Source organism: Protopterus annectens, chromosome 1.part0 (genome assembly GCF_019279795.1).
Source record: "Protopterus annectens isolate FY-2018-M chromosome 1.part0, PAN1.0, whole genome shotgun sequence".
In the NCBI taxonomy this organism is placed as follows: Eukaryota; Metazoa; Chordata; order Ceratodontiformes; family Protopteridae; genus Protopterus; species Protopterus annectens.
The window spans coordinates 418,279,434-418,305,936 of record NC_056725.1 but is presented as its reverse complement, the minus strand read 5'-3'; the positions used below and the strand labels follow the sequence as shown (position 1 = coordinate 418,305,936).

Here is a 26,503-nt window from a genome sequence, read left to right as displayed (position 1 = left end):
ATCTTAGTTAAAACAGGGTAAAATCTAGATGAAGAGGCGAAGGAGGTTTGCATAGGTATCATTGTAATTCTAGTGGATAGATAGAGGTTAAGTATGAATTGAAGAAGAGGATATAGTGAGAAGAAGTGGTTAAGAGGGGTGAAGAAAGGGTGGGAAGAAAGGGGAAAGGGGAGAGGTAAGTATAATAAGAAAAAGGAGATAAAACTGGAGGAGGAATTGGAAGGAGGGTATAGTGCAGAACAGGGGTTCCCAAAACTGTGCACCGTGGCACCCTGGGGCAACGCAGCTTCCTCACAGGGGTGCTGCAAACCAGCAGAACTGGCATCAAGTATACTAGAGCATGTAAGAGACTACCGGAAGAAAATACAAAGAAAACTCTTCAAGAATGTTATTTCAAAGCCCCAACATAGATTATATATTTAAAAAAAAAAAACGCTTTAAGACTCTCCCACTACTTTGGTAATTGGCTGCTGGACAACAAACGGGTATTGATGTGAATGGAGACTGGCTATAACTAAGGAAGTAGGGGGCGGTACTGTCTTAGAGTCTGCGCACAAAGATGACAGCCGGTGGAGACAGAAAACGCATACCGGCTCATATGTATTTTATACCTTTTCGCTGTGATGATCTAAAGTCAGTTAATGTTCCCCATATAAAACTGCAGTACCAGCACCTTAGTGTATATGTCCAATCTGAATTTTGAAGTATAATGGCTGCCTCTAAGTGTGTAAAGCTTAACAGGGCCCTGACCCAGGAGCTGCTGAAATTTGTGGACAATGTCTTGTTTGACTGTGATGATGTACTATGGCATGAGGGCTCGGCCATCACTGGGCCGTCAGAGATCATTAAACTATTAAGGAAGAAAAACAAGTGGGTATTTTTCATGACAAATAACAGCACTAAGACTCAGGAGTGATATGCATAGAAGTTATGTAAAATGGGGTTTGAGGCCGTGAAGGAGGAGGAGGTGTTTGGCACAGCATACTATACCGCATTGTACCTCAAGTAGGTCACCTGCCTTAATGATGGTAAAGTTTACCTGATCAGTGGAAAAGTACTGAGTGAAGACTTGGCCAAGGTTGGCATGTCATATGTTGGTCCTGGCCCTGACCGTCTCTTTGGTGCAATGAGCGACTGGGCTTCTGTTCCTTTGGATCCAGATGTGAAGGCTGTTGCTGTGGGCTTCGATGAACATTTCAGTTACCTTAAGCTAACCAAAGCCCTGTGTTACCTGAAACAGCAGTCCCCAACCACCGGGCTGTGGACCAGAACCAGGCCGTGGAGCACTTGGAACCAGGCCATCAGGTAAGTGAATGCCTGTATGAGTGTGCGTGTGTCTGTCTGCATGTGTGAGTGAATGTGTGCATGAAAGCAAAAGAGTCTGTATGTGTGAGAGAGATCGGGAGAGTGAGAGCGATGTGTGAGTGAATGCAGGAATGAATGAAGAAGTGGCTGTGTGTGTGTGTGTGTGTGTGTGTGTGTGAGATCGGGAGAGTGACAGCAATGTGTGAATAAATGCAGGGATGAATGAAGAAGTGGCTCTGTGTGTGTGTGTGTGTGTGTGTGTGTGTGTGTGTGTGTGTGTGTGTGTGTGTGTGTGTGTGTGTGTGTGTGTGTGTGTGTGTGTGTGCGTGTGTGTGCGTGTGTGTGCATGTGTGTGTGATGGGGAGAGTGAGAGCAATGTGTGAATGAATGCAGATATGAATGAAGAAGTGGCTGTGTGTGTGTGTGTGTGTGTGTGTGTGTGTGTGTGTGTGTGTGTGTGTGTGTGTGTGTGTGTGTGTGTGTGTGTGTGTGTGTGTGAGATGGGGAGAGTGAGAGCAATGTGTGAATGAATGCAGATATGAATGAGGAAGTGACTGTGTGTGTGTGTGTGTGTGTGTGTGTGTGTGTGTGTGTGTGTGTGTGTGTGTGTGTGTGTGTGATTGGGAGATTAAGAGTGATGTGTGAGTGAATGCAGGTATGAATCACGGACTGACTATGACTGTGTGAGAGAGATCGGAAAAGAGTGAGAGCGATGTGTGTGAGTGAATACGTGCATGAATGCAAAAGAGACTGTATGTGTGTGTGTGCGTGTGTATGTGTGTGTGTGTGTGTGTGTGTGTGTGTGTGTGTGTGTGTGTGTGTGTGTGTGTGTGTGTGTGTGTGTGTGTGTGTGTGTGTGTGTGTGTGTGTGTGTGTGTGTGTGTGTGCGTGTGTGTGTGTGTGCGTGTGTGTGTGTGTGTGTGTGTGTGTGTGTGTGTGTGTGTGTGTGTGTGTGTGTGTGTGTGTGTGTGACAAGGGGAGAGAGTGAAGAGTGAGACTGATTGCTGGAAGCAGCAGCAATGAGGTCTGTGTAAGTCAGGACCATACCAATGGACACATACCGCTCACCCTCTCAAATCAAGAAATCTGGACAAAGCCAAAAATAGTGGGGGTACAAAGGCACAAAACAGGGTCACTTTTAAGTACTGCTCTCACAAACTGAAAGTTGATAGAAATGCAGGTTTTGCATGAGCATGAATTTTCTGAAGGGTATGAAGTATGAAACTCAGCTGTTTGTCATTATTTTCTGACTTCATCCTCAATGATATGCTAGTGATTTGCCAGAAAACAACAACTTTATGAGAAAAAGACCAAAAATATGATGCAAAAATCTGGACATTCTGTAAAAATCTATACAGTTGTGAGGTATGCTGGACACAGCCAAATAGTAGGGACAGATTTTAAATATTGCTCTTATAAACTTAAAGTTAATAAGGTTGCCTTTAGGTTTGCTTACCTCTTAACCATAGTAGATCCATGTCATACTGTTAAATAGAATGTACACTTTTTTTTGGTAATTGTCTTTTTATTGTACTTTTGAGCTTTTCTCTCCAGGTCTCCTAGTCCAGTCAGGCAGCCTCGTTAAAGAAATGTCAAATAAATAAATAAATGAAATATGCACTTTATGCGTGCCGCGGGGGGGGGGGGGCACCTTGGGAAATCCTGGATTCAGCAAGGGAGCCGAGAATTGAAAAAGTTTGGGAACCACTGCCTTGGTACATAGAAAGATCTGCATTTTAGTGTCAATATGTCAACACCTTCGGAGCAGTATGACTGAATCAGCTTACAGCTTACAAAAATGTGTTCACCACCAACTTATGCCTTTCCTAATCCAGAATCACCTCCTAACACCCACCCAACATGGCTTTCACCCTGGCCACAGCACTATAACTGCCTTAATATCCTTCCTAGAAACAATCAATCAAGCTTGAGATTCCGGACTACTAGTATTCACACTACTGCTAGATCTATCTAAAGCTTTCGACACCATCTCCCATAAACACCTTCTCTCTCATCTCGCCAACCTCAATCTCTCCCCTACTTCTCTAGCCTGGTTCTACAGTTACCTATCTGACAGATCCCAAGCCGTCAGATGGAAGAACTCTACCTCCTCCTTCTTGCCAACACCAACCGGCGTTCCCCAGGGATCCATCCTAGGACCCTTACTTTTCAACATCTTTATTAATAACCTCCATGCTGCCATCCCCGATACAACAGTCATCCAATATGTTGATGACTCTACTTTAGTCTGTGCCGCCTCTAACCTATCTGAACTACTAACCAAAACCCAAATCGCATTTTCCACTATAGAGAACTAGATGCAACAAAACCATTTCTCCCTCAACTCTAACAAATCTAAAATACTACTCTTCCCTCCTACTAGGGCTTTCTCCTTTGACAAAAATGATTTCCTAGTCCTAAGCCAAACCAACACTGCTATTGAAGTTGTCCCCTCCGCAAAACCTCTTGGCATTACTATAGACAAAAACCTGAAATTTGACATCCACATACAAAACATAAAGAAAACCCACCAAAAGTTAGGTATGCTCTACCGGAACAAGCGCTTTCTTAACAACTCCTCTAGACATACCCTGGCAACTACCTGCCTTCTACCTACACTACTCTATGGCACCCCTCTCTTAACTAATCTGTCTTCTTCTATTATCTCTAAACCTGAAACTTGCTATAATAAGGTCTCTAAATTTGCCACTAATTCCAAAACCTCAACTCACCACTGCCTTTCCCTACAATCTCTAAACTGGCTAGAACTATCTAACCACCTAGACTATCTCCAACTAACCACAGCTCACAAATTAATATTCTACCCTGAAAAATGCCCAGCCATAACAAACGTCCTTCCTCCATACATCCCAAATAGATCTCTGAGATCCGAACACCAAAACTTCGTCTCCATCTACAAACCAAAATGCCCCGCTGTCCAACTACTTCTCTCCTTCTCACTAGGTAAGAAATGGAACTCTCTTCCCCCTTCTCTCAGGAATATACCCAACATAGAATCATTCAAGACCCAACTATTCCTATACCTATCATCCAAACAGAAATGCTCCTGCTTCCACCCTACACAAATTCTACTGAATGCCCCCATTAACTATTCTACATTGCTTGCGTTTACTTCTACTCTCCTAAAATAGACTCAGCAGTCTTTCTCTGACTAATGAATTTCTTCCTTAACACTACAAACTGTAAATACTGTATATATCAATACCACAATGTAAAAAAAAAAAAAAAAAAAAAATGTTCCTATTCTTACAGATATTTGTGTCATATTGTTTTGAATTGATATTCCAGTAATGGGTGTTCTCTATTATCTATTAGCTGTGTTGTTTGATTTACATCTTATGCATTTGCATTTCTGAATGTATGAATTCTATTCTTGTATTTTACTTTAACATAATGTAACCTTCATTGTATTTGTATTGCTTATGGAGCTTTTCTCCCCGGGCCTCCACTGAAAACGGGCACTTTTAGGCCCAGTGGACTTCCCCGGTAATCAAACTGAAAATAAAATAAAATAAATAAATACAGTCTTTGCACCATCTGTTATTAACATAGATGCATACACCACCATCTTTAGCTTTACATCTATCTGCTCTAAAGAGAGTTAGCCCAACTAGGTTCACAGCATTGTCACTAATGTTACTATGCAGCCAAGTTTCAGAGAAAATGAACCAACAAGTGTCCCTCACCTTATTTTTGTGAGCTCCAGTCTCAGATAATCCATCTTATTATCCAGTGAGCAGACATTTGCATGTAATACTGAAGGCAGTGCAGGCCTGTGCGGGTTTCTCTTCACTTTAGCAGTAGCTCCGCCTCTGCAGCCTTTCTTTCTAGTTCTTTCATATCTTTTTCTTTTATAGCTGCTCTGGGGCACCAGTTTATTAGGTTTATAAATATGGAAAGAGGATGGATAGGAAAGTTGGAAAAAGGCAGGACAATAGACAAGGGTAACACAATAGGATGGCATAAGAGGGCTGTACTGGAGGAGCTTTTTTGGTTAGGGTTAGACCCCTTTTTCTGAAACATATTGGGGAAGGATAAAGGGTAGTAAAAAAGATATATATAATAGGTAGGAAAGAGATAAGTGTGTCGACAATAAACTTATAAACAGACAAAACAGATGGGGGGTGATCATGCAACAGGTTAGGTTCAGAAATGGAAGGGAAGACAGACAAAGAATGGACAAATGGTGTTAGGCAGGAATTGTGGAGATACACTACGAGAGGATATGACACAGTAGGATGTGTACACAGATGATGGGGGTGCAGGAGGACACAAGACCACCACAGCTATCATCCTACTTTAGAGACCCTCATTCATAGCCATGTCCAAATGCCCAGAGATATCTAAGTGTGCAGACCCCAGTGTTCAGAAGGTGGCCTCCAGTGTCTCAATGCTTGGAGCCTGCTGGAACAATGAGTCTTGCAACCACTGCAGGAGACATTTATACAGGCCTCACTTCCTTTTCATAGCCTTCTTGACAGCAACCTCTACCACAGGCTGTAGATGGGACTGCTCCAAGTGGTGTCTGCCATGGTCCAGGCTGCTCACAGGAGAGAAGCCATCACTGCTTCAAGGCAAAGAAGTCCTAAGATGCACTATGAGTGGGGTGAACTTACCCTGACATGAATGGTTGCAGCCAAGGTGTCCCAGGTTCTTCTAGATCTGTAGAGGGGACAAAAAAGGAAAAACAAGAAATAATTAACAAAATGCAATGGTTAATCATATCTAAGCTAAAAAAATAAAAAATAGTGGTTGTTAAACTATTCAATGTGCTTAAATAATGCATTATTCTTGTTATTTCAAGTAATGTCATATAAATGTCATATATGCATTCTTTACATTTTTGCTTAATTTTGCCCACATAAAAAGATGGACAACACTGACAACTAGCTAGGTGTACTATACCTTTAATATTACAGTTAAAATAAAATGTAGCTTTTATCAGGGTGTTGTTAACCCTGACAGTGTTGCTCAAAAAGAGGGAAGAAGGGTTTTACAGATCCTTACTAATAACAGCTGACAGTTTGGGGATTAATGGTAACAACAAAATTTGTTTGTTCATTAATTTAGACCTTTAATGATGACAGTGATAATATAAGGAAGATTATTGAAAAGAATTGGATATTTTTTCTACTAATAAGGAATTTATGCAAATTATTGGTGAATTACTCAAAATAATTCAGTATTTTTCTTTCTAGTAATAAGGAAGTTATGCAAGTTACTGGTGACATACCACATATAGTTTATAAGAAAGGAAAATCTATTAAAACATTACTGGACTTCATTGATAGTAGGAGAATTTGGTGTTGTATAATCAGAAAGGTACTTTCAAATGTGCTTCTGGCTTACAGTATCGACATATATTGGTGAGCGACATGGTGAGCATATACGAACATTTATATGACATTACTCACAGTAACAAGAATAATGCATTGTTTAACCACATTGACCAGTTTAACAACCAAAATGCAATGTTTTTTAAATTATTTTATGTTATTAAAAACTAATTCTTGTGTAGACAAAATATGTACAGATTTGGAGGATCAGCCATGCCAGCCTCCTGTGATAGAGACAGTCATTAAGATCTATATTTTCTTATACTACAAAACATAAAGGAAAATAAAAAGGGTATTATTAGCAGAGTACTGTCAAGCCTGTTATACTGTAAAAAGGGTAGTATTAGCAGAGTACTGTCAAGTCTGTTATACTGTAAAAAGGGTATTAGAGTTCATAAATTCAAATGCCATGGAACAGCTAGTCACTGTTCCCACGAGAGGAGAAAATATACTAGATCTCATTGTCACAAACATGGGGACAAAATGCTCCACACCGGAAGTATATCCCTCATTGGTGAGATCTGATCATAAACTAATCTCACTGGAAATCCACATCCCGCCCCCACCCCAAACAAAAAAAAACATAGTGAAGAACTTCTCTAAAGCAAACTTCACACTACTCAAGACTGGTGTGGTATCCTTCAAGGCCCCTGAGCCAGAGGAAACCACAACCCAAGCTGCGGAAGCCCTTACAAATGCCTTCTATGAACACCTCCAGGACTGCATGGATCAGGCAATCCCAAATAAAACCAAGACTCTTTCCACAAAGGGCAAACGTCCAGTCTGGTGGACCCCAGTCATTAACAAACTTTACAATAAGAGGAGAAAGCTATTACATGATAGAACAAAATCCATAAAAGGGAAGTCACCCCTGATCATTATTAGTAAAAAATTACGAGCACTCATAAAATCAACTAAGGCCAATTTTGAGAGAAAAATTGCCATGGATTCAAAGGACAATCATAAGGCCTTTTTCAGCTATGTTAGGAACCTGGGTGGAAACTCCCAGATATGCTCAGAATTAGTCCAAAATGATACAAAAATCACTGAACCCACAGACATTGCCAACATACTGGCAGACAGGTTCAGTGCAAACTTCACCCCCCTCTCCCCCCCAAAGGAGAGATAACTATCCCAGCTGAGTGTAGCCTCCCGGACATCTCAAATGCGCAGGTGAAAGCTGCTCTCTCTAAAGCTAAAAACACAGCATCAATGGGACCGGATGGTGTCCCCGGCTGTGTGCTACACGAGCTAAATGAGGAATTAACCCCGCACATAAGGCAGCTGTTTAATCTCAGCCTTACCACAGGATACGTGCCCAAGGAGTGGCGTACGGCAACTGTGGTCCCAATCCACAAAGGCGGCGCCTCTACGGACCCTGGTAATTACCGCCCCATAAGCTTAACAAGTCTAGTCTGCAAAGCTATGGAGAGGATCATAATGGAGCTCATAAACAAAGATGTAGGGGACTTGCAGACATTGGACCCGACCCAGTTTGGCTTTGTCAAGGGAAGATCATGCCTTTTGAACTTGGTCGACTTCTTCGAAACAGTCACCAAGGCCATTGATGAGGGAAAGGCAGTCCATACAGCCTACCTTGACCTTGCAAAGGCTTTCGACACAATACCCCACTCGGGTATTGTAGAAAAACTTACCAGCTTAAATGTAAACCCATATGTCACAAGATGGGTTGCAAACTGGCTTAAGGACAGAACCCACAGGGTTAGAGTTGCTGGCGCTGTGTCAGACTCCAAGCCGGTCACAAGTGGTGTCCCACAGGGCTCAGTCCTTGGCCCCCTATTGTTTGGCATATACTTCTCAGAAGTACAGGCCAGCATGGGAGGACTTTGGCTGACAAAGTTTGCAGACGACTGCAAACTGGGTGCCATAGTGGAAAGTGCATCGGACATGGATATCCTTCAGAAGGGACTCATGGAAACAGATAGCTGGTGCCAGAGCCATGGCCTGAAGTTAAACGCCAAAAAATGTATAGTCATACCCTTCGGGAAAAACAAGGTAACCCCAAGCTACCATATAGGTGGCAATCCACTAAGCACAGAAGAGGTTATCAGGGACCTGGGGACCCAGGTTGACAGTGGCCTTTCTTTTGACACTCACATTGCTAAAGTGGTTAGAAAGACCTTCTACATTGCCCACCTGATCATGAAGGGATTCACATCCAGATCTAGTGAGGTCATTGTTCCCCTGTCCTCTTCACTTATCAGACCAATGATCGAGTACAATGCCCCATTCGGGATGTATCTCACCCGACATCTGCAGCAATTGGAGAGACCCCAAAAGTTCCTCACCAAAAGGATAAAGGGACTCCAAAATCTGTCATATGCTGCCAGATTGAAGAAACTCCAGCTCTACTCAGTCGCATACCGTCTGCTCAGAGGTGACATGTGCCTGACATACAAGGCCATGTCCAACCCGGAATTAATGGACATGCTCCACCTCAAAAATCCAAATCCACCAAAACCACTAGAGCAAGCGACTTAAACCTTAGCACGGATATAAATAGGACGTGCTGGAGGGATAGATTTATCACTCAGAGACTCCCTATGCTGTGGAATAAAATCCCGGTCCATGTGAGGCAGAGCACCTCGCTGACTCTGTTCAAGAGAAATCTAGACCTGTGGATGGGAGATCGTAGGTTTACCCCGGGAATCATCTCTGTGTCACTGCTGGACAGAGGCACAACAAACTAATGGGCACAGTATTTTTTCATATAAGGGGTGGCGTAAGCCACAAAAATTTGGGCTAGGCTTATAAATGCCTTAGGGCAGATAGCCTAGTATAAACCTATGAACCTATGAACCTATTAGCAGAGTACTGTCAAGTCTGTTATACTGTAAAAAGGGTATTATTAGCAGAGTACTGTCAAGCCTGTTATACTGTAAAAAGGGTATTATTAGCAGAGTACTGTCAAGTCTGTTATACTGTAAAAAGGGTATTATTAGCAGAGTACTGTCAAGCCTGTTATACTGTAAAAAGGGTATTATTAGCAGAGTACTGTCAAGCCTGTTATACTGTAAAAAGGGTATTATTAGCAGAGTACTGTCAAGCCTGTTATACTGTAAAAAGGGTAGTATTAGCAGAGTACTGTCAAGCCTGTTATACTGTAAAAAGGGTATTATTAGCAAAGTACTGTCAAGTCTGTTATACTGTACAAAGGGTATTAGCAGAGTACTGTCAAGCCTGTTATACTGTAAAAAGGGTATTATTAGCAGAGTACTGTCAAGCCTGTTATACTGTAAAATGGTATTATTAGCAGAGTACTGTCAAGCCTGTTATACTGTAAAAAGTGTATTATTAGCAGAGTACTGTCAAGCCTGTTATACTGTAAAAAGGGTATTATTAGCAGAGTACTGTCAAGTCTGTTATACTGTAAAAAGGGTAGTATTAGCAGAGTACTGTCAAGCTTGTTATACTGTAAAAAGGGTATTATTAGCAGAGTACTGTCAAGCCTGTTATACTGTAAAAAGGGTAGTATTAGCAGAGTACTGTCAAGCCTGTTATACTGTAAAAAGGGTATTATTAGCAGAGTACTGACAAGCCTGTTATACTGTAAAAGGGTATTATTAGCAGAGTACTGTCAAGCCTGTTATACTGTAAAAGGGTATTATTAGCAGAGTACTGTCAAGTCTGTTATACTGTAAAAGGGTATTATTAGCAGAGTACTGTCAAGCCTGTTATACTGTAAAAAGGGTATTATTAGCAGAGTACTGTCAAGCCTGTTATACTGTAAAAAGGGTATTATTAGCAGAGTACTGTCAAGCCTGTTATACTGTAAAAAGGGTAGTATTAGCAGAGTACTGTCAAGCCTGTTATACTGTAAAAAGGGTATTAGAGTTCATAAATTCAAATGCCATGGAACAGCTAGTCACTGTTCCCACGAGAGGAGAAAATATACTAGATCTCATTGTCACAAACATGGGGACAAAATGCTCCAAACCGGAAGTATATCCCTCATTGGTGAGATCTGATCATAAACTAATCTCACTGGAAATCCACATCCCCCCCCCACCCCAAACAAAAAAAACCATAGTGAAGAACTTCTCTAAAGCAAACTTCACACTACTCAAGACTGGTGTGGTATCCTTCAAGGCCCCTGAGCCAGAGGAAACCACAACCCAAGCTGCGGAAGCCCTTACAAATGCCTTCTATGAACACCTCCAGGACTGCATGGATCAGGCAATCCCAAATAAAACCAAGACTCTTTCCACAAAGGGCAAACGTCCAGTCTGGTGGACCCCAGCCATTAACAAACTTTACAATAAGAGGAGAAAGCTATTACATGATAGAACAAAATCCATAAAAGGGAAGTCACCCCTGATCATTATTAGTAAAAAATTACGAGCACTCATAAAATCAACTAAGGCCAATTTTGAGAGAAAAATTGCCATGGATTCAAAGGACAATCATAAGGCCTTTTTCAGCTATGTTAGGAACCTGGGTGGAAACTCCCAGATATGCTCAGAATTAGTCCAAAATGATACAAAATCACTGAACCCACAGACATTGCCAACATACTGGCAGACAGGTTCAGTGCAAACTTCACCCCTCTCCCCTAAAGGAGAGATAACTATCCCAGCCGAGTGTAGCCTCCCGGACATCTCAAATGCGCAGGTGAAAGCTGCTCTCTCTAAAGCTAAAACACAGCATCAATGGGACCGGATGGTGTCCCCGGCTGTGTGCTACACGAGCTAAATGAGGAATTAACCCGCACATAAGGCAGCTGTTTAATCTCAGCCTTACCACAGGATACGTGCCCAAGGAGTGGCGACGGCAACTGTGGTCCCAATCCACAAAGGCGGCCTCACGGACCCTGGTAATTACCCCATAAGCTTAACAAGTCTAGTCTGCAAAGCTATGGAGAGGATCATAATGGAGCTCATAAACAAAGATGTAGGGACTTGCAGACATTGGACCCGACCCAGTTTGGCTTTGTCAAGGGAAGATCATGCCTTTTGAACTTGGTGACTTCTTGAAACAGTCACCAAGGCCATTGATGAGGAAAGGCAGTCCATACAGCCTACCTTGACCTTGCAAGGCTTTCGACACAATACCCCACTCGGGTATTGTAGAAAAACTACCAGCTTAAATGTAAACCCATATGTCACAAGATGGGTTGCAAACTGGCTTAAGGACAGAACCCACAGGGTTAGAGTTGCTGGCGCTGTGTCAGACTCCAAGCCGGTCACAAGTGGTGTCCCACAGGGCTCAGTCCTTGGCCCCCTATTGTTTGGCATCTACTTCTCAGAAGTACAGGCCAGCATGGGAGGACTTTGGCTGACAAAGTTTGCAGACAACTGCAAACTGGGCGCCATAGTGGAAAGTGCATCGGACATGGATATCCTTCAGAAGGGACTCATGGAAACAGATAGCTGGTGCCAGAGCCATGGCCTGAAGTTAAACGCCAAAAAATGTATAGTCATACCCTTCGGGAAAAACAAGGTAACCCCAAGCTACCATATAGGTGGCAATCCACTAAGCACAGAAGAGGTTATCAGGGACCTGGGGACCCAGGTTGACAGTGGCCTTTCTTTTGACACTCACATTGCTAAAGTGGTTAGAAAGACCTTCTACATTGCCCACCTGATCATGAAGGATTCACATCCAGATCTAGTGAGGTCATTGTTCCCTGTACTCTTCACTTATCAGACCAATGATCGAGTACAATGCCCCATTCTGGATGTATCTCACCCGACATCTGCAGCAATTGGAGAGACCCCAAAAGTTCCTCACCAAAAGGATAAAGGGACTCCAAAATCTGTCATATGCTGCCAGATTGAAGAAACTCCAGCTCTACTCAGTCGCATACCGTCTGCTCAGAGGTGACATGTGCCTGACATACAAGGCCATGTCCAACCCGGAATTAATGGACATGCTCCACCTCAAAAATCCAAATCCACCAAAACCACTAGAGCAAGCGACTTAAACCTTAGCACGGATATAAATAGGACGTGCTGGAGGGATAGATTTATCACTCAGAGACTCCCTATGCTGTGGAATAAAATCCCGGTCCATGTGAGGCAGAGCACCTCGCTGACTCTGTTCAAGAGAAATCTAGACCTGTGGATGGGAGATCGTAGGTTTACCCCGGGAATCATCTCTGTGTCACTGCTGGACAGAGGCACAACAAACTAATGGGCACAGTATTTTTTCATATAAGGGGTGGTGTAAGCCACAAAAATTTGGGCTAGGCTTATAAATGCCTTAGGGCAGATAGCCTAGTATAAACCTATGAACCTATGAACCTATTAGCAGAGTACTGTCAAGTCTGTTATACTGTAAAAAGGGTATTATTAGCAGAGTACTGTCAAGCCTGTTATACTGTAAAAAGGGTATTATTAGCAGAGTACTGTCAAGTCTGTTATACTGTAAAAAGGGTATTATTAGCAGAGTACTGTCAAGCCTGTTATACTGTAAAAAAGGGTATTATTAGCAGAGTACTGTCAAGCCTGTTATACTGTAAAAAGGGTATTATTAGCAGAGTACTGTCAAGCCTGTTATACTGTAAAAAGGGTAGTATTAGCAGAGTACTGTCAAGCCTGTTATACTGTAAAAAGGGTATTATTAGCAAAGTACTGTCAAGTCTGTTATACTGTACAAAGGGTATTAGCAGAGTACTGTCAAGCCTGTTATACTGTAAAAAGGGTATTATTAGCAGAGTACTGTCAAGCCTGTTATACTGTAAAATGGTATTATTAGCAGAGTACTGTCAAGCCTGTTATACTGTAAAAAGGGTATTATTAGCAGAGTACTGTCAAGCCTGTTATACTGTAAAAAGGGTATTATTAGCAGAGTACTGTCAAGTCTGTTATACTGTAAAAAGGGTAGTATTAGCAGAGTACTGTCAAGCTTGTTATACTGTAAAAAGGGTATTATTAGCAGAGTACTGTCAAGCCTGTTATACTGTAAAAAGGGTAGTATTAGCAGAGTACTGTCAAGCCTGTTATACTGTAAAAAGGGTATTATTAGCAGAGTACTGACAAGCCTGTTATACTGTAAAAAGGGTATTATTAGCAGAGTACTGTCAAGCCTGTTATACTGTAAAAAGGGTATTATTAGCAGAGTACTGTCAAGCCTGTTATACTGTAAAAAGGGTATTATTAGCAGAGTACTGTCAAGCCTGTTATACTGTAAAAAGGGTAGTATTAGCAGAGTACTGTCAAGCCTGTTATACTGTAAAAAGGGTATTATTAGCAAAGTACTGTCAAGTCTGTTATACTGTACAAAGGGTATTAGCAGAGTACTGTCAAGCCTGTTATACTGTAAAAAGGGTATTATTAGCAGAGTACTGTCAAGCCTGTTATACTGTAAAATGGTATTATTAGCAGAGTACTGTCAAGCCTGTTATACTGTAAAAAGGGTATTATTAGCAGAGTACTGTCAAGCCTGTTATACTGTAAAAAGGGTATTATTAGCAGAGTACTGTCAAGTCTGTTATACTGTAAAAAGGGTAGTATTAGCAGAGTACTGTCAAGCTTGTTATACTGTAAAAAGGGTATTATTAGCAGAGTACTGTCAAGCCTGTTATACTGTAAAAAGGGTAGTATTAGCAGAGTACTGTCAAGCCTGTTATACTGTAAAAAGGGTATTATTAGCAGAGTACTGACAAGCCTGTTATACTGTAAAAAGGGTATTATTAGCAGAGTACTGTCAAGCCTGTTATACTGTAAAAAGGGTATTATTAGCAGAGTACTGTCAAGCCTGTTATACTGTAAAAAAGGGTATTATTAGCAGAGTACTGTCAAGCCTGTTATACTGTAAAAAGGGTATTATTAGCAGAGTACTGACAAGCCTGTTATACTGTAAAAAGGGTATTATTAGCAGAGTACTGTCAAGCCTGTTATACTGTAAAAACGGTAGTATTAGCAGAGTACTGTCAAGCCTGTTATACTGTAAAAAGGGTATTATTAGCAGAGTACTGTCAAGCCTGTTATACTGTAAAAAGGGTATTATTAGCAGAGTACTGACAAGCCTGTTATACTGTAAAAAGGGAAGTATTAGCAGAGTACTGTCAAGCCTGTTATACTGTAAAAAGGGTAGTATTAGCAGAGTACTGTCAAGCCTGTTATACTGTAAAAAGGGTAGTATTAGCAGAGTACTGTCAAGCCTGTTATACTGTAAAAAGGGTATTATTAGCAGAGTACTGTCAAGCCTGTTATACTGTAAAAAGGGTATTATTAGCAGAGTACTGTCAAGCCTGTTATACTGTAAAAAGGGTATTATTAGCAGAGTACTGTCAAGCCTGTTATACTGTAAAAAGGGTATTATTAGCAGAGTACTGTCAAGCCTGTTATACTGTAAACAAGTTTGAGATTAAACAGTCTTATTATATTTGCTGGGACAGCTGCAGTCCTGCAAGGGCACTTATTTATATTAGCTAATACTAAAGAAAGTGTAAAGCATTATAGTATATCCACAGCCTGTTGACTAATTACAGATCTGCAACTGATTCAGTAAGGAATACCAACCTTTTGAAAGGGTCTGTCTACGAGTCTCTCCCAAATTAGTATTCGTTAGTCGGTTATTCGCTGTCTGCTGTACCTTAATAGAATTATCCCATAGATGTTACACAGGTAAACTTGTACAGAGCTAGAAAGTTTTCAGCAAGTTGTTTAAATTAAAACATTTTTTTAATGAATAAATACCTATAAGTACTCCTAAAGGTATTTAAATAAAAATACTTTGGATGCTGATTGCTGCTGTGCACATAGTTTAATCTGCTAAATACTTTAAATGGACAGAGAGAAAAGTAAGCAGTAATTCAGCAGTAATGATCCACAGCTATGGTGTTGTTATAGAATTTTATTACTGCAATGCTAGTGAAAAAATGCTTTTTAAATTACTCTGATCACCACTTGTGTATTTCTTCACCGAGTGGGAAAGTTAGTTATTCTGTCGGTGCTGCGGGTGATCATAACAGTGGTGACACTGCTCACCAGTAAATGGAAGACCACTTAATAATGGTAACTCATCAGCCAATTCTGGCCAGAGTCAAAAATCAAAATGGTGCCTATTGTTTGAAAGTGAGACCCTGAAGGTGCGAACCATGCCTATTGCGACATGACTATAAGCAGCTCAGGTTATATGAGTATTTATGAATTACAGCAAAACTCATAAAGAGTGGAAGAGGCGCTTGTGCATGGATCTGTCATTGTGCATTCACTATCATGTGTACTTGCATGCAGCATTAGCCACAGATGCACATATATATGCAGTAATGCAATTCATGCAGCAGTGCGCCCACAAGCCTTTTTTGCATAAGAACTTTCTAAACTGAATACAGTTTGTTGAAACACTGTAAGTCTTTTCATTCTATGCACCTTTTGTTACCACGTTTCTGTGAATATTGTCAGAATATCGATGTTAAAGAAAATTACAAATGTAAAGTGAAGGATGTAAGACAGAGAATAAAGTCAGATTATAATAATATAGTAAGGATAGTACAGGTGTTTCCAATGAACTTGTAAAAGAGAGTTTTTACTGCATTTGGCTGTTATAAGAAAATAATAAATTCAGTCACCTTCTAAGTTCTTACATTTGTACTGTATGCTGCAGTTAGCACTTTTTCTTGTTTTTTAGAGCTGCTGGCATTTGGCAATAACAAGTCATAGTGTCATTTTGCATAGACAATACTGAATTTCATGAACTAAAGAATTAATCATTGTGTAAGCCATAGATTATCCTGTAACATAAACCATGCATGCATTACAATCAAATGTCTCTTTTAGTCTCTCAAGCATGTCAGCTTACGTGAGAGACTAACGCATTCACACATAAACATGCTTTCACACACAAGAACAGAAAAAAGAGAAACAAATGCACACATTCACTGAAATAATGCAGTTGTATTATTGAATTAGGAACAGATTCACAATTTAATTTTGGCACAAATCATGCAGTAAGGCATACTGCTTCTGTTTCATTTGACTAAGGGTAGGGTTGCACTTAGTAATAACTTTGCTACTACTAGGGTCAACATGTTGCAGCATCAGGGAGCAAAACACAGGAGAGACAACATTTACTCCTGAGGAGAACTATAGCCTCATGGATACAATTAAGACATATGGAAAATGTAAATATGATAAAAGGGGTCCTAGACAGACAGTTCAAGCTAAGGTGCAGGATCAAGTACTGTCAGACATAAATGCCACAGAGGAAGAAATCTTATATTTGCACAGTGTAGGAAGAAAGCTAGCGATATGCAGCCCTGTGCATCAGTAAAGCAAGGCATAATGTAATGGTGGTGGTCCTTCCACTGTCCAAAGTCGGACACCTAATAAGAAGTATTTGCTAGCCCTACAAAGGAATGAATATGCTGGTACTGTCAGTGTGTTGTGGATACCGGCAGCCTAGTATACCATCACCATGTTCACACAAGCGGACAGAGAGATAAGTCAGCAAGCAAAGGAGAGTAGTATTGCTGAAATTGAATTCATCCTCAAGTCTTGATGATTACCTTCACAAGGCAGACCCTGTTTTTCACAAAATCTCACCAGGATGACACTGATATATAGACTGTATTTATATAGCATATATCATGGACAGAATTAGGTCAAAAATTAAAAAAAGATAGCTGGATGCACAAAATCCAGGATAAAAAAGTGTCCAATCCTGGTAGGCACACTGGTGCCAGGACTGGAAAAAAACTAACAGTGTAGAATCTTCAAAATACGGAATCATTCCTACAATGGGGCTGGGCCAGACCTAGGGGGAGGATGACTCCCTGTTGTAGAAGGAAGTAGCAGTCCACAAAAATCACAAAAACTGATAGGCCAAAGCAGAGCTATAAGGTATTATTGATAAGCTCACCAGCCTGGGCATAAACCCTTATGTCATAAGATGGATTACAAACTGGCTCTCAGACAGATCCCATAAAGTAGGAGTAGCGGGATCTATGTCCAAATCCAGACCAGTAACGAGTAGTGTGCCTCAGGGCTCTGTCCTGGGGCCCCTTCCTGTTTGGCATATACTTCTCAAAAGTACAGGCAAGCACGGAAGGGCTGTGGCTGACTAAGTTTGCGGACAACTGCAAACTGTGTGCTATAATAGAGTCTCCGGCCGACATGGAGATCCTCCAGAAGGGCCTAAATGAGACTGATGCATGGTGTCAAAGCCATGGTCTCAAGCTAAATGCAAAAAAATGCATAGTAATCCCCTTTGGAAAAAACAGAGTACCCGCAAACTACAACATAGGAGGTAATCCCCTGAAATCTGAAGAAGAAATAAGGGATCTAGGGACCCAAGTAGATAGTCAGCTTTCCTTTGATAACCATGTTGCCATAGTGGTTAGAAAATCCTTCTATGTGACCCATCTGATCACGAAAGGGTTCGCATCAAGATCTAAGGATGTAATGGTGCCCCTCTACTCTTTCCTCATCAGACCCATTATTGAGTATAGTACACTAATTGGAATGTACCTGGCTAGACATCTCCAGCAGCTGGAGAGACCACAAAGGTACCTAACCAAGAGGATTACTGGCCTCAAACAGTTGCCCTATGCAGCACAATTGAAAAAGCTAAGACTGTTCTCTATTGTATACCACTTTCTCAGAGGCGATCTCTGTCTAATGTACAGAGCCATGTCCAACCCAGAATTGTTGAACATGCTCCATCTTAGCAAAACCAAATCTACTCGAGCTACATGCTCTAGGGATATAAACGTCAACACAACAATAAATAGAACATGCTGGAGGGATAGATTCCCTTCGCAGAGACTTCCCTTACTATGGAACAGGGTCCCGATCTACATAAGACAGAGCCCCTCACTATCACTCTTCAAGAGGGACCTTGATGAGTGGATGGGTAACAGAAAGTTCACACCGGGGATCACACCAACAGCACTACTAGATAGGGGCCAAGGGTATTAGCTGCTAGTACAAGGGTCTAGGGAACTACTAAAGAGGTGGTGAATATCGCACAACGTGGCTGGGCTAATATATGCCTTCGGGCAGATAGCCCAGTACCAACCTATGAACCTATAAAGAAGATAGAGTGGGCTACTGAGGATAAAGAAATTATGAATTGTTACTATTATGCAAAAAGCCCAGAATTTCGAGACACAAGATATACAAAAAGATTAAGAGAAAAATTAGAGGAAAGAAAAATACTGCCACAAGAAAAACTGTCAGACGCCTCAAATAAAAATGTGTGTTCATTAATACAACAGATTTATGAAAAACAGTATATAGACCAAGAAATTTTGACCTGTTTGTAAAAAGAAGTGTCTGAAGAAGTGTAAAAATATAGGCAACAAAACCTAGAGATTTTTGAAAAGTATAAAAAAGAAATATGGACATGGGAAAGAAAGAGAGATTTGATATGGTGCAATATTTATGCAAAGGTAAAAGCCAAATTAATCACTATAAAAAGGCAGCCACAAAGATATTGATAAAGAAATATATGCAAAGGCATCCAGATATGGGAATTTTCACAATAAAGAAAATAATATCACAAAGAGGGAATGTAGAGAAGAACATTTGTAAAGTAGAAGTTAAATAATACAAGTTGAAGTTATGGAGTGCCTGCGAAGTGAAGGACTTGGTGTAGAAGGTCTAACACAGGCTACATCACAGCATGATGGAACAAGTCCCTAACGTAAGAAGAAACAGGAAGCTCGGGAGATATCTGAAGAAATATCGACATGGGAAAGAAAAAGAGATTTAATGTGGTGTAATATTTATGCAAAGGAGAAAGCAAAACTAACCAATACAAAAAGAGTAGCGCCAAAGATATTTAAAGAGAAATACAGGCAAAGTAATCCTGACATGGAAAACTTTACAATACAAAAAATAAGAAGACAAATAGGAAAAGTAGAAAAGGAGATTAGTAATGGAGAAGTTAAAGAACTAGAAACTGAGGTCATGGAGTACCTACGAAGTGAAGGATTCAGTGTAGAAAATCTAATTCAGAAAGTACCACACCAGAATAGAGCAATGGACATCCAAATTAAGGAGAAACCAGTGGAACAGAAAGCAATTGGTCAGGTGCCATATGAAGGTATTTTGGAGCCTTCCACAGGAAACCAGTAAAAGCATTCACTTGAAGCTGGACACCAAGGGACGGAACAGGAAACTGTGGAAACTCTGACACAGTCAATGTTGAGGAGTGATAGACCAGCGAGTTCCTATATGACAGAACAACGGATGACAGGATGAAATTGAAGAGAATGTGCCACAGGAAGATGCTATAGAACTTTTTATAGAATGCCCGCAGGAAATGGAAAACAAGGGATGTGCCCTCAGTTTAGAAGAAAATGAGCTAAGAGAAGAGTTGTTAGATTTAATAGAGATAGATAGACATATTAAGATCAATGAAAGAAATAGACTGCAGAAATTCAATAAAACCCAAAAAGTCAGAAGTTTCAAAAAACAAATGAATGCAGTAACTAGGACTGTCCACCATGTGATATAACAGAAGTAAACAGGATGTATTACTGTGCAGCTAAATTAATAACTGATAAAGTTCTACCACAAGAACACAGGGTAGTGAAGGAAAGGAAGCGGATAAATCAAATACCATCATGGAAGTATCGAATAGAGAAAACTATAAAGCAATTAAGACAAGATGTGTCACTGTTAGAAGAGTATAGCATAGGGAACAGATCAACAAAAATACTTAGAAAGATAGACGTGGTAAAAGCAATGTGCAGTATTAGAACAGATCAATATCTATCAGGTACTATCAGAAATAAACTAAAAATCTCAGCACAGGCAGAAAAACTTAGAAGATACGCTGTTAAATATAAAGGAAAAGTACAAAATAAGCAATTTATTGATGACCCAAAAAAGTTTTATACAGAATTGGGAAACAAGGAAAAAGGAATTGAAAAACCACCCAAAAAAAAAAGAGATTGATACATCTTGGAGAACTATTTATGAATATCCTGTGGAACATAACAAAGATGCTAAATGGATAGAAGTAAAAGAAAGAATAAGAAGTTTAAAGGTACAGGATATAAAATAGGGTTAATTAACAGCCAGAGAGATTGAAACAAAGTTAACAAAAGCCTCTAACTGGAAAACCCTAGGCCCAGATGCAGTACCTAATGCCTGGTTAAAAATATTAACATCTTTGCATAAAGATTTAGCCATGAGTAAGAACTATTTATATACACACCCCAAACAGACACCAACCTGGCTAAAAACAGGAAAAACAATGCACCTACTTAAGAGTGAACCTGTAAGCTATGCTAAAAATTATAGACCAATAACTTGCCTTCTGATGACATATAAGCTATACACTGGAAATGATGCTGACAGAGTTCATAGTCATTTAGAAGAAAAATTAATTATGGCAATAGAACAAAAGGGCAATAAAAGACAGTCATACAGAAAAAAGGATCATTTGTTGTTAAATAAAGTCATAGTGGAGAACTGTAAAAAGGGGAAGAATCTAAGTATGGCATGGATTGACCACAAAAAAGCATTTGATAGTATACCACATTCATGGATAAAAGAGTGTTTAAAAATGTGTAAGATACACCCTACACTGATCAACTACATTACATTGACCATAAAACAGCGGCAGACCACTTTGCAATTAAGCCATGATAAAGGACAAACTATTATCCCAGGGATAAAAATTGAAAGGGAGATATTCCAGGGTGTTCTTTGTCACCGCTGCTATTATGTCTTGCCCTTAGCCCATTAAGCTGTCTACTTAATAGCTTATACCATGGCTATAATTTGGCTCCTAGAAAACAACAAAGCATAAAGACTTCTCATCTTCTCTTTGTTGATGATTTAAAACCTTATAGCTCATCAGATGAGGAACTGAAAGTACAACTGCAAGTTGTCAAAACTTTTTCAAATGATATAAGAATGTCATGTGATCTTGATAAATGTGCAAAAGCAACCTTTAAAGCAGATGTCCTATGCTGACCATCTAAAAATACTCCAGCTATACTCTGTGGCATATCTTCTACTCAGAGGCGATCTCTGCTTAACATAAAAGGCCATGTCAAACCCTGAGCTGTTGAACATGCTCCACTTAAAGAAATCCCAATCCCTCAGAACCACATGCTCTAGGGATCTAAACCTTGTCATCACAATGAACAAAACATGCTGGAGGGATAGGTTCCTAACCCAGAGACTCCCCATATTCTGGAATAGACTGCCCATACATGTCAAGCAGAGCGCCTCCTTGGCCCTCTTCAAAAGGAACCTTGACGATTGGATGGGAGATAGGAAATTCACCCTGGGGATCACGTCAGTCGCCCTGCTAGACAGGGGTCCAGGGAAGTAAATAATGTGGGAAAAAATATCCAGGGAATTTTTATGGTTTGGCTTGTATAGGCCCTTGGGCCGATAGCCTAGTACCAACCTATGAAAAACTGCAGCACCAAGAAAGCATCAGTTTGGGACAAGAATGTGATATAAAAGAACTTGAGCAAGAGGGAGTGTATAAATATTTGGGAATTGATGAAGGATCAACAATAAAACATGAACAAATGTGAATAAAACTTAGTAAGGAATATGTTAGAAGACTTAAATTAATCCTGGAAACAGCACTGACATCTAGGAACAAGATTCAAGCTATAAACCAGTTTGCTCTTCCTGTCCTAAGTTACAGCTTTGGAGGGATTGACTGGCCACAAAATGTGTGGATAGATTAGACAGGAAAGTAAGAAGGATGCTTTGTGCTCACCAAATGATTTATAAAAATCAGTGCATACCAAGATTATATATTCCCCATTCCAGAGGGGGATGGGCCTCGTTGAAACTGATTACATGTATACATCCACAATTGTGGGACTGCACACATATCCACTGATCTCCCAAGACCCAAACATAGTCAAAGTTTTGAAATATGAGGAGAATAAATGTAAGTTGACTTCTCTTCTAAGTCTAGCAGAAGCATATCGGCATCAAGTAGGAATGGAAATCAAACCAGAAGTAGATAAAAAATAGGCAGCACCTGAATGTGCCAAAAAACAAACCAAAAAAAAGAATACAAGGTAAAGGACCAGATGAGAAGGCAAGAAATATGGAAAATGCATAAATATAGTTGCAAGTATAGAAAACTTCTGGAAGAACCTCATGTTGATCAGGATCGAACACAGGAATGGTTAAGGAGAGGCGAATTCAAACCAAGAGATGAAAGGTTAATATTGGTGGCCCAAGACAATGGGCTACGTAGACATTGGTTTACAAAGTCCATTGAGCATGTGGGAGAAACAGACAAGTGTAGGTTTTGTAAAACAAAATTGGAAACAGTTGCACACCCCATTGCTGGTTGTGACTTACTAATGGCAGAAGAACTGTATACTGAAAGGCATAATAAGTAGCAAGACTGTTGCACTGTGGAGTGTGAAAACATTATGGCATTGAAGTGGCTGAAAAACACTGGAAACATGAGCCTCAAAGCATCACAGAAAATGATGAAGTCTACATCACATGGGATCACTCATTACCAACAGTTCAAAAGATAGATGCTAGAAAACCAGGTATAGAGGTCCATGAAAAGAAGACAAAAGTAGCATTGATCACTGAAATCGCCACAACCAGTGACTACAGCATCTTGCGTACAGACAGACACAAAGTCATAAAATGTCAGGATTTGCAGGCAGAAATGAGAGCAATGTGGAGGAAATATACCCAGACAGTTCCAATAGTAGTAAGAGCAATGGGTCTTATAAAAAAGAATCCACAATCGTATTTAGATATGTTACCAATACATGTAACCCCATACGAATTACAGAAGGAATCATTACTTGGCACATTGCAGGGGGCTGCAAAGAGCACTTCTGGCTGACATCAAAGATTGAAACAATACTAATTTCTTGAACTTTATTGTACTTTGACTTAGGAATGTAATCCTTTCCCGTCATGGTACTAGAAACCCAAAAGACCTGGAGACATTACAAAAGTGTTACAGAAGGTCAGTGCTGCCATGCAGCATGTCTTAAAATATGACATTTATTGTTAACAGAATGACAATATACCTGTTTGAAAGGCTTCACCATCAGGGTACTTCAGTACTAACAGTACCACTACAGGCAGATACATTGGATGTTATATTTGGATTTCTTTCATTTCCATCTGTAATAATACTTGAACATGGACATCCTGACAAGTGATTCCTGAGGCATGTAGTATTAAAACATTGACTATTTGTTTATGGGAATGGCATCTCAGGAAACATTAATGACAGACTGTGGTGCACAACAGCAGTATGATGTTGACAGCTGGATGGTTGTCAGTGATGATGATGATGATGATGATGTCATTATTTACATACTCATTACACAGGCTGAAGACAGTGGCATGCAGTCAGAAAGTGTACAGGGCTCTCTCCTTCCAAACAGGTTAATAACTCTGGAATTGATGAGGCAGAGTCACACACAGTGCACCATGAACAAATGTCATTAGCAAAAGGGGTTAAATCCCCTTGCAGCTCAACAACTCTTTCTGATGTATATGCTGAAGTTCTGAAGGAAGGCATGAAAACATCAGAAGTTCCATTAGACATAGTGCAGCATGTCTACAGGGGTGCCATGTGAAGACATTAATCACAATTGGCTCAAGAAACACATGATGTATTGTCTGCAGAGCAGCAAATATGTTGTAAAAATGTACAGGCACAGGCTGCTGCCACTGAGCCAGATAGAGATGGTTAGAGTGCTGCATGGTACTAAAGGAAATTCACCAGTACATGGAAATGGTGGAGGCCAGGGACATTACCAAGGCAACTGTCAAGACTGCTGACATGGCACCCTTGCCAGCATCTATATGCACACTATTGAGGATATATTAGATACAAACTGGTGACAGTGGTGGACCTGTCAGAGTGCAGATCTGTGCAGAATCCACGGATGTGGATTCCTCCATGACTCAGCCATTTGCACATCTTCAGACTTCCACATCACTTGATAGGAGCTCTTAGTCAAAGTCAAGGTCTCACAGCATTAGTCAAGCATTTTCAAGGGCTTCACCATCATAGCAACTCAGTAACAACTTCATATCACAGCACTTGTTGCCAGACTCTAGGAACATCACTAATACTGTCATTTGGACACATTGTGTATGACAAAATACCTATGTGATAGTTACAATTTCAGATTCTCTGACAAATACCTTCCCCAACCCAAACCTCATACACACACACACACACACACACACACACACACACACACGTGCATGCGCATAGAAGAAACTATTCTAATCAAAAACATACCTGAAGCAAACCTAAGCCAATGCATGACATTTGTGAAGAGGAATGAAAATCTTTGCACTTACCTGGATGGAATAAAAAAGAAAAATAAAATAAAAAATTCAATAAATACAGAAAAACAATTGTAAATATATATAATATTATATATGATCATATATTTATATAAAGCATTTTTATATATCTATATATTATTATATAAAATATACTAAACAAAAATGTTACTCAAAAATTATTAGATTGTGATATTACCTTCAGAATAACAATCAGTAATAACTTCATTAGGACAGCATCACATCATTACAAGCTCTTCTTAGGCCTGTATCTACATAAAAGGTTACTGTGTGGTCATATGGCCTGCTTCACAGCCTTGCTCACCTTTTCAAAAACCTTCACCCCCCCCCAACTGGTATGCTTAATACTAGTGCCTCTGTCCACTGGTCACTCTGCAAATTATGGCTTTGGCCATGGCAACTATACATTTTTGCATGGTGTGTGTGATGAATACTTAATGCACAGTATAAGCCAATCATGCCCTACTCAGCACAACCCAAAGGTGACACTGCATACACCAAGTTTTATCCTTGTGACTTTTCAGTGTCACATAGGGAATGTCATGACCCATAGTTGTGCACTATATGCTGCCATGTACCATGTACATGTTTGCGTAAGTGGGTGCCATGCTGCTGGGCACCATTGTTATCATCACTCATACAGAAAATGATTGAAAGAACTGCATTGCTGCAGGGTGTTTCATCAGTTGTTAGTTGTGGCAGTGGCATACTACACCTATTCAAAATCTTATTATGCAGGAAGTAACAAACAGTATGCATTCTGTATGCAGTAGCAGTGTCATACTGAAGGGCTACCCTAGACTTATCCAGACTGCAGAAACAGGCTTTAAACAAGCTGAACACTCCCTTAATGAATGCCAGTGTCTGGGATAGGGTGGTGTTGCACTGCTCTTCTGCAGCTCCCTGCGTGTTACAGACTGGTGTCATTAGCTAGTGTTCAAGTGGATAGTCTACAACACCTGAAAAACATATATAAATGTATAAATATATAAACATATAAATATCAAGTACATGCTAACTTCAGTGCCATTTTGAGAGTGCAGCCAGAGAGTGAGCATGTATGAAAGAGCCAGTCTGTTTATAAGTTTATCTAAGTTAAAGTTATTACCTCATTCCTGATGTGATTGGACATAAAAATAAAGCTGCTTGAACAGAACCCACGAATGCTCATCTGTTACATCCTGACCAGGCAAATGACATGGTGCCAGAACCAGGATAGCAGAGATAGCTTTTCAGCGATACAAGGTGCAGAATTAGCAGGGAAGGCAAAATAAGAGAAACAAGAGCAAAAAAAGGCCAGGAACAAGCTAAAGGTAATGAAAACTTGCACAAATTATTATTTTATTAAAAGAGATAAAACTGAGCATTACAAGGGCACAAAATGCATTATTAAGCAAGCAAATAGCACAGAATAAACATTAAGTAAACAGAAAGCATAAAAAGTTTATTAATTAAATGAAATGTTCAAAATTAAGATATCTGACAGAACGATTATCAGAAAAGCCCATAGGAGGTTCAGAGTCACCTCGGAATTCCAAAACGAGCAGGGTTAGAGTAAACAAGCACAAGAAAAGAGATTAA

At 40.2% G+C, this 26,503-nt stretch overlaps 1 pseudogene; it reads left to right on the top strand.

The window, feature by feature from the left end:
* The first annotated feature begins 709 nt into the window (after positions 1–709).
* LOC122814084 lies at positions 710–26,503 on the top strand (annotated as a pseudogene).